Below are 15454 nucleotides of genomic sequence, written 5' to 3' on the forward strand. Positions count from 1 at the left end.
CCATAGAGTTGTAGACTGTCTAAGAGAGGATTGGCAATGTTAAATCCTGGTATACGAGAATCTACCAGGTACACATGAATTGGCCAATTTATGCACTAAGCATTCTCAATTTTTCATATTTCTAGCACAGTAATGCAATTCAAATTTCATGTTTCATGTTTGCATTCTATGGCGCTACAGAGTGCTACCTTTTATGTATATTGTACTTCATGTTAGTGGTAAAAAATTTTCGATATAACTTGTGTTTATTTATGGAAAAAATGGAAATTTGGCAAAAATTTTGAAAATTTTGCAATTTTCAAACTTTAAATTTTTGTACCCTTAAATCAGAGAGTGGTGTCACACAAAATAGATAATAAATAACATTTCCCACATGTCAACTTTACATCAGCACAATTTTGGAAATATAATTTTTTTGTTAGGAAGTTCTAAGGGTTAAAAGTTGACAAGCGATTTCTAATTTTTCCAACAAAATTTACAAAACCATTTTTTTAGGGACCACATCACATTTGAAGTGCGTTTGCGGCAAACACAATCAGTCCTTGAGGGGCATCCATTTTTGCAGCATTCAGGTTGTCATCAGAACCAAAGAGGGGGTGATTTCCTCAAATAAATGTCTAGAGTGGAGTCCTATTGGATAGTTTAACTCCTAAAGGCCTCAATAATGAATTTGAACTGTATGTGGATCGCCCGCCAGGGCAGTGGGGTACTCGGTACCGGGCCGGTATCTCAGAGGGAAGTGTCACAGTACCGGTGACCCAGTCTGTGGCCCTGGGCGTCCATGTAAAAGGGGTTAAGCATGGCTGGTTAAAGTTTATAAGTGGATGTTACGTGACGCCACCTGTGGTGCTCGGCAATGAAGGGGTTAAGCCGACACTGCAGGCAGATCCTCTGGGACAGATGGTATAAGGCAGCAAGATGTGATTGCTCCCCACAGGTAGAGCTGTAGTCCCAGGGCAGTGAGAATAGGTGTTGAGGAAGAGGGTGCAGTGTTAGGCACAGAGATGTAGCAGTGCTGAGGAGGTTGTAGGAAGAAGGCAATGACACAACAGGGTGCAGTTTCCTTTACCTTTACTTTGCTTTGCAAGTGCAGTCCAGGGTCCAGATTACAGATGGAACAGGAGTTGGCCAGCCTGGAAGCAACTCAGGAATCTCTCTATGCAGATGGGTTGTGTAGTCTCCTTTCTAGCGCTTATCTGAGGTACATGCAGTACTGAGTTACACTGAAGTTCCTCTTGCTTGCTCTCGCTTAGAACCCCCTCGTATGGCAGACAGCTGTAGCCTCCTTCTTCTGGCTCACATGTTGCTGTTATGCCTCCGAGTCTTATGTGGGAACAGAGCATTTACAGCTTCCTATTCCTCCGGTTTCTGCTGCAGGAACATCAGTTTCACAAACAGCCTCGGGGACCGGACCCCGGAACCATACGCCACGCTAGAAGTGAGCCTGAACTCTGCTCAACCTTCCAGCTCCTCTCCTCTCATCCACACACTTCGCCCTCCTCACACCAACTCACTAACTTCCCCTTCCTGGCCCCCAGAGAGCAGCTCTTCCCCCAGTTTTGGTTCAGAGCTCCCTCTGCTGCCCTGGAGTGGGAACTGTGCAGTGTGTTGATTTACCTGACAGAGAGACCATTTATTGCTTCCAAGCATGACATCACACTCCCTAGGAGGAAGGTAATGCCACTGTGGCGACCATACTCCTGGGGGTGCCACATATGCCTTCTAATGTTAATGCACATGAATGATTATACCCTTGCAAAAAAATGAATCGATAACAAAGGGAATTATCTAGGAGCATTATTGGGGCCATTCAAAACTATGATGCCCATATAAAGTACCCTACCAAATTCTTATCCAATATTTTTTAACCAGCCTTTTAAGTATTTTATATGTCAGAGGTCCTCATTATAATTCATATTTTTATATATGCGTACATAAGGTGCCTGTCAAGCCCTCACCCGCAGGCATGGTCTCTGCTGCGCAGGGAGACCGGGGCCTATCTCGCAGCTCCACTGCTACTACTCACCCTGTCCATGGCTCCAGACAATCAGCGGCTCCTTTCTCTGCTAAGAACGTGCATCCTCTTGACAGGTCTCCTGATTATGCTCTTAGGAGGCGCACCCCGCTTCCTGCACATTATTAAAACAGTAGGGCACCTGTTGTCTATTAGGGCTGTCTGTGCTGTGATGCTCGGTGCATAAAAGGCATCCTCCCTCAAGAGGGAGTTGCCTGAACAATGTGTTCATTCTGTGGGATCGTTGCCTCCCACTCAGGCCACACTCTGCTTTGCTCTGCGTTCTAAAGGCTATTGCAATATTCTAATATCTCTGTCTCCTTAGAATCCTCTGCTGGCAGTTCCCGCTCCTGGATCCCTCTGGACACTCAGGTTCCTACCCCAGACTGACCAAGGCTCTCCTCTTGGAATCATCCAGTTACCATCACAGGCTAGATCAGCATTTCTGTGTTTACTCAGACTTTCCAGGTCTCTCATCACCTCCTCTATACGGTCTGTATGGGTCGTCCCTCTGGACCGGGCATCGCGGCATTAAGGTCATCTGGTGTTGCGACGGGGGAGCCCCTGTATAGGGGTACACCTTGCCCGGTGCTCTACTACGTGGTTCTGTGTTGCGGTCCAGAGGGTTCTTCCCTCAGGCACCTTGTCCATTTGTTTGCTTTATTTAATAAAACATCCTTAGTTTATTTGAAGCTCTTCTCCTGTCTCTTGTGTATCGGGTATACAGCTACCACTGCACCATCAGTGGTCTAGTGGGTCCACTATACATCTTCCCTGTGGGCGTAACAGTTTGTTCAGGCCATGGACTCCACTGATACCCGATACTCAGCCCAGGGTGAGCTGGCTGTGCTTCGACGGAGTCAGGATCAGCTAGTGGCCTTTATGCAAACTTTGGATATCCATCTGTCTACTCTACAGGCTGCCGAGCCCACCAACGTCACCCAGCTAGCAGAGCTCCATCTGGAACTCACTCACCAACTAGAGATGCAGACCCACTTGTTGGACTACATGACCTCCGTGGAGGACCAGTTAACTAAAGTACAGCTGGTTGCTGCATCCCCAGTCCTTCAGGCTCCAGTGCTGCATCCTATGGTTGTGCCCTCTACAGGACCCAGTCCTCGTCTCTGCAAACCTCCTCGTTACAATGGTGACCCCAAGTTGTACAGAGGATTTCTCAACCAATGCTTGTTGCATTTTTGTTTTTCGTCTCAGCATTATCCGACTGACAAGGCCAAGGTGGCTTTCCTAGCCTCACACCTGGAGGGAGAGGCTTTAGCCTGGTTCAACCCCCTAATGGAACAGAATGATCCCATCGTGTCTGATCTGCAGGTATTCCTGGACACCTTCTGCAAGATATTCGATGAGCCTGGTTGTGCCACATCTGCTATGGAGTCTCTCTTCAATTTGCAACAGGGCTCTCTCTCTGTCGGTCAGTATGCCATCCGTTTCCGTACCCTGGCTTCGGAGCTCCAGTGGACCAATGAGGCTTTGGTCGGAGCCTTTCGGCGAGGATTATCCGGAAGAATCAAGGATGAATTGGCGGTCAGGGACCTACCTGAGACCCTGGATGATCTCATATCCCTCGCCATTCGAATTGACCTGCATCTCCAGGAGCGCTGCAGGGAGAGGATTCTCGAGAAGCGATTTCATCGTCCTGCATCTTCTTCACCGAAACCTCAGTTTCCGTCTTGTCCTGCTCCGGTTTCTAGGAATGAACTCATGGAGCTTGATCGCGCTAAGGTGAAGAGGAATAGGCAGGAGAAAATGTCCGCTAGGAATCCGCGTCGTTATGGTGGACGCCCTGCTCACAGTCCATGCAGTGTAATGGAGAGGTCGGAGAAACTCTTCCGCCTGGGACAGGTAAGAGAGGCTTCCCTAGGTGAGAATGATTCCTCACCTCCACTAACTATATCCATACAGGTGATCTTCGGAAAGGTGCGGTTCTCCGAGATGGCCTATCTGGACTCTGGATCTGGTGGAAGCTTCATCCAGCAAGCAGTTGCCAGGCAGTTCAGGATCCCTACCACTCCTCTGCAGCCGTCCCGGCACATCATCTCCGTAGATGGAAGACCCCTGAAAGATCCCATTCTTGGTATCACCAATGAGGTGGAGCTTTAAACCGGAGCACTCCACAAGGAGAGAATTGCCTTCTTTGTGTTACCAAATCTTTCTCCACCGTTTCTACTAGGTCTTCCGTGGCTGCGCCATCATGAACCCGTCCTGGATTGGCAGTCAGGAGATGTCCTTCGATGGGGTCAGTCTGGTCACAATCACTGCCTCGTACCCGTACAGCCTGGATCAAGGCCGCATCCTCCTGCAGCCTTACCTGGGTTACCCGCTGCCTACTGGTCCTTCGCAGATGTATTCGACAAGAAGGAGGCCGAAACTCTTCCCCCGCACAGGCCTTACGATTGACCCATCGACCTAATCCCCTGATCCACTCCGCCTCGAGGTAGGATCTACCCTCTTTCGCCCACTGAGACTCAAGCCATGTCTGATTACATCAAGGAGAATTTGACTTGAGGGTTTATCCAGAAGTCCTCTTCTCCGGCTGGAGCTGGATTCTTCTTCGTCAAGAAGAAAGATGGATCTCTTCGTCCGTGTATAGACTACCGTGGTCTCAATTTAATAACGGTAAAGAACAGATACCCTCTGCCCTTAATTCCAGAGCTCTTTGATCGTCTTCGAGGTTCCAGGATTTTTACCAAGTTGGATCTCTGTGGGGCTTACAACCTCATCAGGATGCGATCAGGGGATGAGTGGAAAACCGCCTTCAACACGCGAGATGGACACTACGAATATCTGGTGATGCCCTTACGGCTAAGCAATGCGCCCGCCGTCTTCCAGGAGTTTGTCAATGACATATTCCGTGACCTGCTCTATGTTTGTGTGGTGGTCTATCTGGACGACATCCTGGTATTTTCTCTCGACTTACCATCTCACAGGAGGAATGTTCGTCTCGTTCTGAGAGAGAATCGCCTATACGCGAAGTTTGAGAAATGTCTGTTTGAACAGAGATCTTTACCCTTTCTTGGCTTTATCATTTCTGATACAGGTCTCGAGATGGATCCAGAGAAGGTCTCCGCTGTGCTTAAGTGGCCCCGACCTGAGGTAATCAAGGCCATACAGCGGTTTCTGGGATTCGCCAATTACTATCGGCAATTTATCCCTCACTTCTCCTCCCTGGTAAGACCACTCACCGCTTTGACTTGTAAAGGTGCCAAACCAAGGGATTGTTTGGACTCCTGAGCCGAGTCGGCTTTCACTTCCCTTAAACAAGCCTTCTCTACTGCCCCGGCTCTTCACAGACCAATGATCAGCAGCAGTTTTTCCTGGAGGTGGACGCTTCGTCATCTGGAGCCGTAGCGGTCCTCACGCAGAAACTGTCTACCGGTAAGATGGTGACCTGTGGATGCTTTTCCAATGCATTCTCGCCCTGCGAATGTAACTACTCAATTGGGGATAGAGAGTTACTGGCAATTAAGTTAGCCTTAGAAGAGTGGCGATATCTGCTTGAAGGCGCAGTTCATCCAGTCATCATTTACACAGTTCATAAAAACCTGTCCTACCTCCTGTCAGCTCAAAGACTCAACCCTCGCCAGGCTCGTTGGTCTTTATTTTTTTGCTCGTTTCAATTTCTCTCTCCATTTCCACCCTGCAGAGAAGAATATCAAAGCCGATGCGCTTTCCAGGTCATTCCTGTCAGACGACCTTGAAGAGGAGCCTCAGCATATCATTGAACCATCCAAGATGATCATGGTGGCTCCAGTCAGTCTGTCGCAGATCCCGCCCAGTAAGACTCTTGTAATTGAAAGAGACAAGAGGAGAGTTCTACGCTGGGGTCATTCTTCTAAGCTGGCCGGACACGCCGGTCAAAAGAAGATGTTACAACTAATAGCTCGATACTACTGGTGGTCCACCTTGCGCCAAGATGTTCTGGACTTCGTTGCAGGCTGTCCCGCCTGTGCTCGTAATAAAACTCCCAAGAAACTGCCAGCCGGTCGCCTCCTTCTGCTCCCGATTCCATCTGCTCCCTGGCAACACATTGCCATGGACTTCATCACGGATCTGCCAGCATCATCCGGTTGTAAAGTAATCTGGGTTGTTGTTGACCGGTTCTCCAAGATGGGCCACTTCACTCCGCTCTCCGGTCTTCCTTCCGCTCCTAAACTCGCAGAGCTCTTCATTCAGCATGTCCTTCGGCTTCACGGACTTCCACTTCATATTGTCTCTGACAGGGGAGTTCAGTTCATTTCCTGCTTCTGGCGGTCCCTCTGTAAGTTGTTGGATGTCACCCTGGACTTCTCCTCAGCCTATAACCCACAATCTAACGGCCAAGTGGAGAGAGTGAATCAAGTCCTCACAAACTATCTGCGACACTTTGTGAATGGTCACCACAGCGACTGGGCCAACCTGCTACCATGGGCGGAGTTTTCATACAACAATCATGTTGGTGAGTCCTCCTCTAACTCCCTGTGTTTCATTGTTTATGGACAGAATCCTAGGATCCCGACTCCACTGCCTCTTGCTTCCGGCAATCCTGCAGCTGAGTCCCTGGCAAAGGACTTCTCAAAGGTCTGGACAGAGACCAGGACCTCATTGGAGCAGGCATCGGTTCGGACCAAGGAGCATGCGGATAAGAGACGTCTGGATCCGCCACTTTACCAACCCGGAGATAAGGTATGGCTGTCTTCCAGGCACATCCGTCTTAAGGTCCCTTCTTATAAACTGGCTCCTCGTTTCAATCGGTCCCTTTGAAGTGCTCCACCGGATCAACGATGTGTGCATCGTTTGAAATTGCCAGCCTCCTTACGGATCCATAACTCCTTCCATGTCTCCATGCTGAAGCCAGTTGTTCTCAGTCGCTTCACCCAGGATCCAGGTAAATTTCCTTCTCCTGTCAGTTCCGAGGATGTCTATGAAGTGAAGGACATCCTGGCCATGAAGACAAGAGGGGGCAGGTCGCTCTTTCTGGTTGACTGGAAGGGATATGGTCCTGAGGAGAGATCCTGGGAGCCTGAGGAGAATATTAATGCCCTGATGCTTCTTAGAAAGTTCCTGGCAGGTTTGAAGAAGGGGGGGCGTAAGGGGGAGGGTACTGTCATGCCCTCAGCCTCAGGCACGGTCTCTGCTGCGCAGGGAGACCGGGGCCTATCTCGCCGCTCCACTGCTACTACTCACCCTGTCCGTGGCTCCAGACAATCAGCGACTCCTTTCTCTGCTAAGAACTTGCATCTTCTTGGCAGGTCTCCTGGTTATGCTCTTAGGAGGCGCGCCCCGCTTCCTGCACATTATTAAAACAGCAGGGCACCTGCTGTCTATTAGGGCTGTCTGTGCTGTGATGCTCGGTGCATAAAAGGCATCCTCCCTCAAGAGGGAGTTGCCTGAACAATGTGTTCATTCTGTGGGATCGCTGCCTCCCACTCAGGCCACACTCTGCTTTGCTCTGCATTCTAAAGGCTATTGCAATATTCTAATATCTCTGTCTCCTCAGAATCCTCTGCTGGCAGTTCCGGCTCCTGGATCCCTCTGGACACTCAGGTTCCTACCCCAGACTGACCAAGGCTCTCCTCTTGAAATCATCCAGTTACCATTGCAGGCTAGATCAGCCTTTCTGTGTTTACTCAGACCTTCCAGGTCTCTCATCATCTTCTCTATAGGGTCTGTATGGGTCATCCCTCTGGTCCGGGCATCGCGGCATTAAGGTCATCTGGTGTTGCGACGGGGGAGCCCCTGTATAGGGGTACATCTTGCCCGGTGCTCCACTACGTGGTTCTGTGTCGTGGTCCAGAGGGTTCTTCCCTCAGGCACCTTGTCCATTTGTTTGCTTTATTTAATAAACATCCTTAGTTTATTTGAAGCTCTTCTCCTGTCTCTTGTGTATCGGGTATACAGATACCACTGCACCATCAGTGGTCTAGTGGGTCCACTATACATCTTCACGCCCTGTGGGCGTAACAGTGCCCAAACAAAAAGATTTTTATTTAATATCTTAAATCAGTCTTGTAAATATTTTATATGTCACAGGTCCACATTATAATTAATATATTTATACATGTTTTTAAATGAATATAAATTATTTATACAGTCATATGTAAAAGTTTGGGCACCCCTATTAATGTTAACCTTTTTTCTTTATAACAATTTTGGTTTTTGCAACAGCTATTTCAGTTTCATATATCTAATAACTGATGGACTCAGTTATATTTCTGGATTCAAATGAGGTTTATTGTACTAACAGAAAATGTGCAATCTGCATTTAAACAAAATTTGACCGGTGCAAAAGTATGGGCACCCTTATCATTTTCTTGATTTGAACACTCCTAACTACTTTTTACTGACTTCCTGAAGCACTAAATTGGTTTTGTAACCTCATTGAGCTTTGAACTTCATAGTCAGGTGTATCAAATCATGAGAAAAGGTATTTAAAGTGGCCACTTGCAAGTAGTTCTCCTATTTGATTCTCCTATGAAGAGTGGCATCATGGGCTCCTCAAAACAACTCTCAAATGATCTGAAAACAAAGATTATTCAACATAGCTTTTCAGGGGAAGGATACAAAAAGTTGTCTCAGAGATTTAACCTGTCAGTTTCCACTGTGAGGAACATAGTAAGGAAGTGGAAGAACACAGGTACAGTTCTTGTTAAGCCCAGAAGTGGCAGGCCAAGAAAAATATCAGTAAGGCAGAGAAGAATGGTGAGAACAGTCAAGGACAATCCACAGACCACCTCCAAAGACCTGCAGCATCATCTTGCTGCAGATGGTGTCACTGTGCATCGGTCATCAATACAGCGCACTTTGCACAAGGAGAAGCTGTATGGGAGAGTGATGCGAAAGAAGCCGTTTCTGCAAGCACGCCACAAACAGTCGCCTGAGATATGCAAAAGCACATTTGGACAAGCCAGTTACATTTTGGAAGAAGGTCCTGTGAACTGATGAAACAAAGATTGAGTTGTTTGGTCATACAAAAAGGCGTTATGCATGCGCTGTATTGTTGACCGATGCACAGTGACACCATCTGCAGCAAGATGATGCTGCAGGTCTTTGGAGGTGGTCTGTGGATTGTCCTTGACTGTTCTCACCATTCTTCTTCTCTGCCTTTCTGATATTTTTCTTGGCCTTCCACTTCTGGGCTTAACAAGAACTGTACCTGTGTTCTTCCATTTCCTTACTATGTTCCTCACAGTGGAAACTGACAGGTTAAATCTCTGAGACAACTTTTTGTATCCTTCCCCTGAAAAGCTATGTTGAATAATCTTTGTTTTCAGATCATTTGAGAGTTGTTTTGAGGAGCCCATGATGCCACTCTTCATAGGAGAATCAAATAGGAGAACTACTTGCAAGTGGCCACTTTAAATACCTTTTCTCATGATTTGATACACCTGGCTATGAAGTTCAAAGCTCAATGAGGTTCCAAAACCAATTTAGTGCTTCAGGAAGTCAGTAAAAAGTAGTTAGGAGTGTTCAAATCAAGAAAATGATAAGGGTGCCCATACTTTTGCACCGGTCAAATTTTGTTTAAATGCAGATTGCACATTTTCTGTTAGTACAATAAACCTCATTTGAATCCAGAAATATAACTGAGTCCATCAGTTATTCGATATATGAAACTGAAATAGCTGTTGCAAAAACCAAAATTGTTATAAAGAAAAAAGGTTAACATTAATAGGGGTGCCCAAACTTTTACATATGACTGTATATATGACATTTTGCACTGTGATTATTTTGGATTAAGCAGTAAGTACATGATAGCCCCTACTGCGCCCCTCATTTATTTATGCATTAAAGTTTTTTATTTTATGCAGGTGAATAACCCCAGTAGATAAGGTTCATCTGTTTTTAATTTTAATATCCGTTTTTAACCACCTCATTTATATATTTTTAACCTTCACTAAATAAGGATTCATATGTTTTAGAATTTTCATTCATTCTTTTTATTATTATTATTATTATTATTATTATTATTATTATTATTATTATATTCAGTATATTTTTTACTAGTTGGCACAAAGCATACTGTCTGGTGCCTGCCACCTGGGTGTATAGCTCAACCCTATTTAGCACTCAGGCTTCTTTTCTGCTCATTATATCCACAGGGAAGGGGGGAGTGACTAATCAGGGGTTAACTAGATGCATGGCCGCACACACTATATAGCAGCTAGAATAGGTGGGCGGTAACCCTGACAAAGAAGGTCGACTTGCCTTCGAAACGCGTCGTTTTTTTGCCACAGCCAAGCTCCGTGGCCTAGCTCTGTGACGTCACACACTGTCAAACAGTGTCGGCCATTTCCCTGCCGAGCATCCAGGATGCTACCGGCCGGAGCATCTCTGGCTCTGCCCAGCACATTCTAACATCTTTACCCCCTACACCAGAGTGCGCCTTTATTACCACTTACGCCTGCCCTGCATTCAACCGACCTCCTTCGTGGAACCTTCACCATTCTCAGGATGGGAACCTGCTATCCAGCCAGAGTCGGGGTAAGCTCTTATATACTGCACCCCAGTCTGTCACAATGCACCATTGGTTTCTTATTGCAGGCAACTTGAACAAACTCTATCACTGTTTGTGATAAGTGCCAGCATTTCATTTATTGTCACATGCACAACCATACTTCAACAGAGGCCCATCACTATTGGCACTTTTTTTTGGCCTTTTCTTCAGTATTTAGTTTGAGGGTGGTACCTTCTTTCAACACAAAATTTACAAAACCATTTTTTTAGGGACCACCTCACATTTGAAGTGAGTTTGCGTGGTCAGTACAACAGAAAATACCCAAAAGTGACACCATTCTAAAAACTGCACCCTCAAGGTGCGCAAAACCACATTCAAGAAATTTATTAACCCTTTAGTTGCTTCACGAGAACTAAAGCAATGTGGAAGGAAAAAAAATCACCATTTTACTTTTTTCACAAAAAAATTACTTTGGAACCATTTTTTTTTAATTTTCATAAGGGCATGAGGAGAAAATGGATCACAAAATTTGTTGTGTAATTTCTCCTGAGTAAGACCGATACCCCGTATTTGGGGGAAAGCCACTGTTTGGGTGCATGGCAGGGCTCAGAAGGCAGAGAGCACCGTTTGACTTTTTGAATGCAAAATTAGCTGGAATAGATGGTGGACGCAATGACGCATTTAGAGACCCCCTGATGTACCTAAACAGTGGAATCCCCCCAATTCTAACTCCAACTCTTACCCCAACACACCCCTAACCCTAATCCCAACCCTGACCATAAACCTAACGACAACCCTGACCCTAACACACCTCTAACACCAATCCCAACTCTAAATGTAATCCCAACCATAACCATAACCCTAACCACAAGCCTAACCTTAGCCACCACACTAACCTCAACCCAAACCTAACCCCAACCCTAACCGTTGCCCCAACTCAACCCTAACCCTAATAGAAATATGGACATACTTTTTTTTTAATTATTTTTACCTATCTAATAGGGTGATAAAGGGGGGGTTTGATTTACTATTTTTTATTTTAATCACTGTGATATGGTTTATCACAGTGATCAAAATGAACCAATAGGAAAAATTTCAGATCTAGGAGGGCGCACTGTGCATGCGTCCACCATTTTCGTCCAGGAAGAAGATGCCAATGGACGGGGGACAGGACCAGTGGATGCAGGAGGGTCCAGGAACACAGGATGTACCGGGGGGCTCGGGAGACCCCATTTCTCTCTCCTCTGATGTGCTAGATCATATCAAAGGAGAGAGAAATTAAATGTTAAATATGATTTTTTTTTTTGCAGTGGGGTTGGTAAAAAGCAACCCAAATTATGATTTCAGGGTATAGGCTACCCCAGGTAGCAGAGATCTCGGATTATTTCTGACGCTGGGGGCACTATAACCTTATTTCTCAGCGCCGTTATAAAGCGGTGCTAAAGAATAAGTACCCTTAACTGCCGCCGTTAAAAGGTGTAATAGCAGTCGTAAAGGGGTTGTCCAAGTTTGTGATGATTCTACAGGCATTTTATGTGACTGAAAACTTCTAAAATCTCAAAGTGCACACTGCACTCCGTCAGGATTCTCTGGTGCCGGCGATTTGCACACATGCGGTCATGTACAGACAAGACATGTGTGGCCTCACTCACTGAAAATTAATTGAGTGAGGTTGGACATGTCTGGTCAGAATGTGGCAAGAAGTTTACAAATTGCATACTTGTGCTGAAAGAATTATCCACTCTTACCACCGGCAAGAAAGAATCCTAAAAGTATGAAGTGCATGCGCTGTGAGAATTCAGAAGCCTGCAGTCACATAAAATAACTGCAGACTTTCATTTCAAATTTGGACAAGCCCTTTAATTATAAACTGATGTGCTGTAGCATGCCAATCCTAACAGCGTGTAATATACACACTGTCAAGATTCTGCACCGCTTGCTGGTCCCTGCAGTCATTACTCATATGTGATTTTCATACTTAAGGTCACATGACAACTAGCTTCTCCCCATACTTCTCTCAGTTTTTCACTGCACACTGAGATAATTAAGGAAAGCAACTAGTCGACACATGACTAAGTGTGCAAATTGCATATGTGTTTGGGGGGCTCCAAACAGAATTCTTGCCCCAAGTGTCGGCAGACCTAGATAAACCACTGCTGCATAACAAACTATACCCGATGAAGGAGTCAATCTGACTTTGAAAAGGGTAGTGTGAATTAATAAAGATCCAGATAATATATACCCTTGTCTTCAATCTGTGTGGCAGTGCCCGGGAATTACTGCTCTTTTTCCAGTTTGGTTTGAATATGACACATAGGTAGGACTTTATTGATAGGGACCATCCATAGTTAGGTGCACCTTGACATGGTTGGATGGCTTTTGTGCTGTTTGATCAAAAAACACGAAGCACCTTATCTTTTTAACGTTCACAGCAATATTGGAGTGCATGCATTCACAGTGTGCTGACGCTTTATGTATGTATATCTTTGCATAATGGACACCTAGGATATAAATGCACTTGTACATTCATTTAATACTAATGGTGTGCGGGCTCTATTTTTTTTGTTTTATATGTGTTACAAAGTGACTTAACTTGTAACCTTCCCAAAAAAAGTACAAGGCTTGGGGTCAGTTCAGATGCTTAGCTAAACTTGCTTGCAGAAACAGAGCAGTTAGTTGTACAAATAGGTCCCGTAGGCATAGGCGGATTATAATGAGGACAATCTGGGCTGCTGCCCAGGACCAACGGCTTTGGGGGGTGTCCATGGCCAGATTGTCCTCATTATAATGTTTTGTGTGCCGCACACATCTCTGAGTGAGGAGCGCTTCTAGAGCCGGTACTACAGAATTGCAGCACAGATCCAGGGGATCTCCTGTCACATTTTTTGTGACGTATTTCAGACAGCTATGCCATCATGCCGGCAACAGCATATCATCCATAAGAAGAGGAGCTGGATGACTAGGTATGGAGAGGTAAGTATTAAAAAACTTTTTTTCAATAAAAATAACTAAATGGGATTTGGCATGAGCAAATGATAATGAACTGAGGGTGGGGAGTGGGAGAGAGGACTTGACATAATCAATTGGAGGGAGGGGGACATTGTTAGGGTTTCGGATCGCGCTAAATATAAAATATAAGGAAGTGCGATCGCAACCCGGGGTCCACCGTGCAGAGATGGTAAACTTCTGCTCGGTAATGGCGACGTGCTAACTGAACACTGGTGGGTTAACCACTGACCCGGTGTGTACATGGGCAAACTCTGTTACTTCACAGAGTCGCTGGCACAAATGCCGGAGCCTGTTAACTCCATAGGACTCGGCAAAGGGTTCGCTAGTGTAGAGTCTCTGGACTCTGCCCCAAGGACACGAGGTTAGAGTCCCTCTAGACCCACTAGCATTCGACTACGCTACTATGGTGCCTGGACACACACAAATTAAAGATAACGCACACTAGGTGCATACAGAGCTGCACTGGCGGTCGCCACTAACCAGCCTAACCTTATGGCTGGAAAGCGCAATGTTTGCGCACGGCGCCGCTCAGACGGACGCTGCGGTAGACGCAGTGAGTGGTGCCTTGTGCTGGAAGGCACAATCTGGTCCTACGTATGGTGCTGTGAGGAGGTAATTTTCAGTGGCAATAGGAAACATAGAAATGGATCCAGCTCTCTCACAGGGCTTATTTAAAAATTAGAAAACTTTTATTGGTGATCCTTAAAAAATTCAAAATTACAAAACAGACATCTCAGATGGCACAGCAATGACAGGGGGTGGTGTGTAATAAGACCATATGCGTTTTGAGCAACACGGCTCTTCAACGTTCTCTTTTGTTTTAGCTTTCAGTGGCACAATACCATGCCACTAGGTGAAGCTGACTCTACACCCTATACTGTACGCACAAATACAACCAGAGGGAGGGAGTCATAATGAGTCATTCACCTGTCTCAAGCATCCATCATCACACATACTGATAGCTAATAGAGTCTATATTAGCTGAGAAGCCATGTGAACCGTTTATAGCAGCGTCCTTCCGGGACCTTCCTGATGGTCCAATCGGAACAGGCACGGGACCTGAGCATGTGACCCCTGAACTCCAATGGGAGGTTGAGCCACGGGCATGCTCAGTGGAGTGAAAAAGGGACTTAGTCCCAGGAGCTGCTCGCTGCTGGCTAGTTCAGGCTGCTATAGCTGAACCAGGGATGGCAGCAGCAACCAACCTAACAGCACTAGCTTGAGCAAGGCACCAAGAACGACGTCTTTGCTGAGCAGGCTCCTCTGTGGCCGGGAATGAATGGGAGACCGCAGAAGGCAAGGCTCGAGATTCCTCCTGTGCAGAGGGAGAGACCCGACACCTAACATTACCCCACCTAGGGCCTCCTGCGCCTCGCTATGCTCAAAGGCCACAATGAGCATAGGTGCATGAATATTCTCCACAGGTTCCCAGGTCCTATCCTCTGGGCCATGACCCTTCCTTTCCACTAGGTAATACCTTTTGCCATGTACCACTTTACATCCCATGATGGCATTCACCTCGTACTCATCTGATGACAAGCCTGATGTCCCGGTAGATGACTCCAAAAACCGGGACAAGTGAATGGGCTTAAGGAGAGACACATGTAAAGTGTCCGTGATACCCAGGTGTGGAGGAAGGGCCAGACGGTAGACCACAGGGTTAACCTGCTCAAGAACCTTGAAGGGACCTATAAAGCGAGGCGTGAACTTAGTGGAATCAACCCGCAGCCTGATGTTATGAGCGAAGAGCCACACCAAGTCCCTGGGAGCAAAGGTGGGAGCGGGACCTCATTCTCTCCTTGGAGGCCCGTATGGCATCCTGATTGCGGTCACAAATGTCACGTGCCAAAACCACCCAGTCTGACACCCTAGAGTCGGTGGACGCCACGTGCATGGGCACAGGAACACGCGGATGCTGGCCATAATTGAGGAGGAATGGGGTCTGACCGGTGGAGTTGGCCACAGCGTTGTTCAAACCG

The sequence above is a fragment of the Dendrobates tinctorius genome, unplaced genomic scaffold (genome assembly GCF_039654945.1).
Source record: "Dendrobates tinctorius isolate UK_male_01 unplaced genomic scaffold, ASM3965494v1 ptg000013l, whole genome shotgun sequence".
NCBI lineage: Eukaryota > Metazoa > Chordata > Amphibia > Anura > Dendrobatidae > Dendrobates > Dendrobates tinctorius.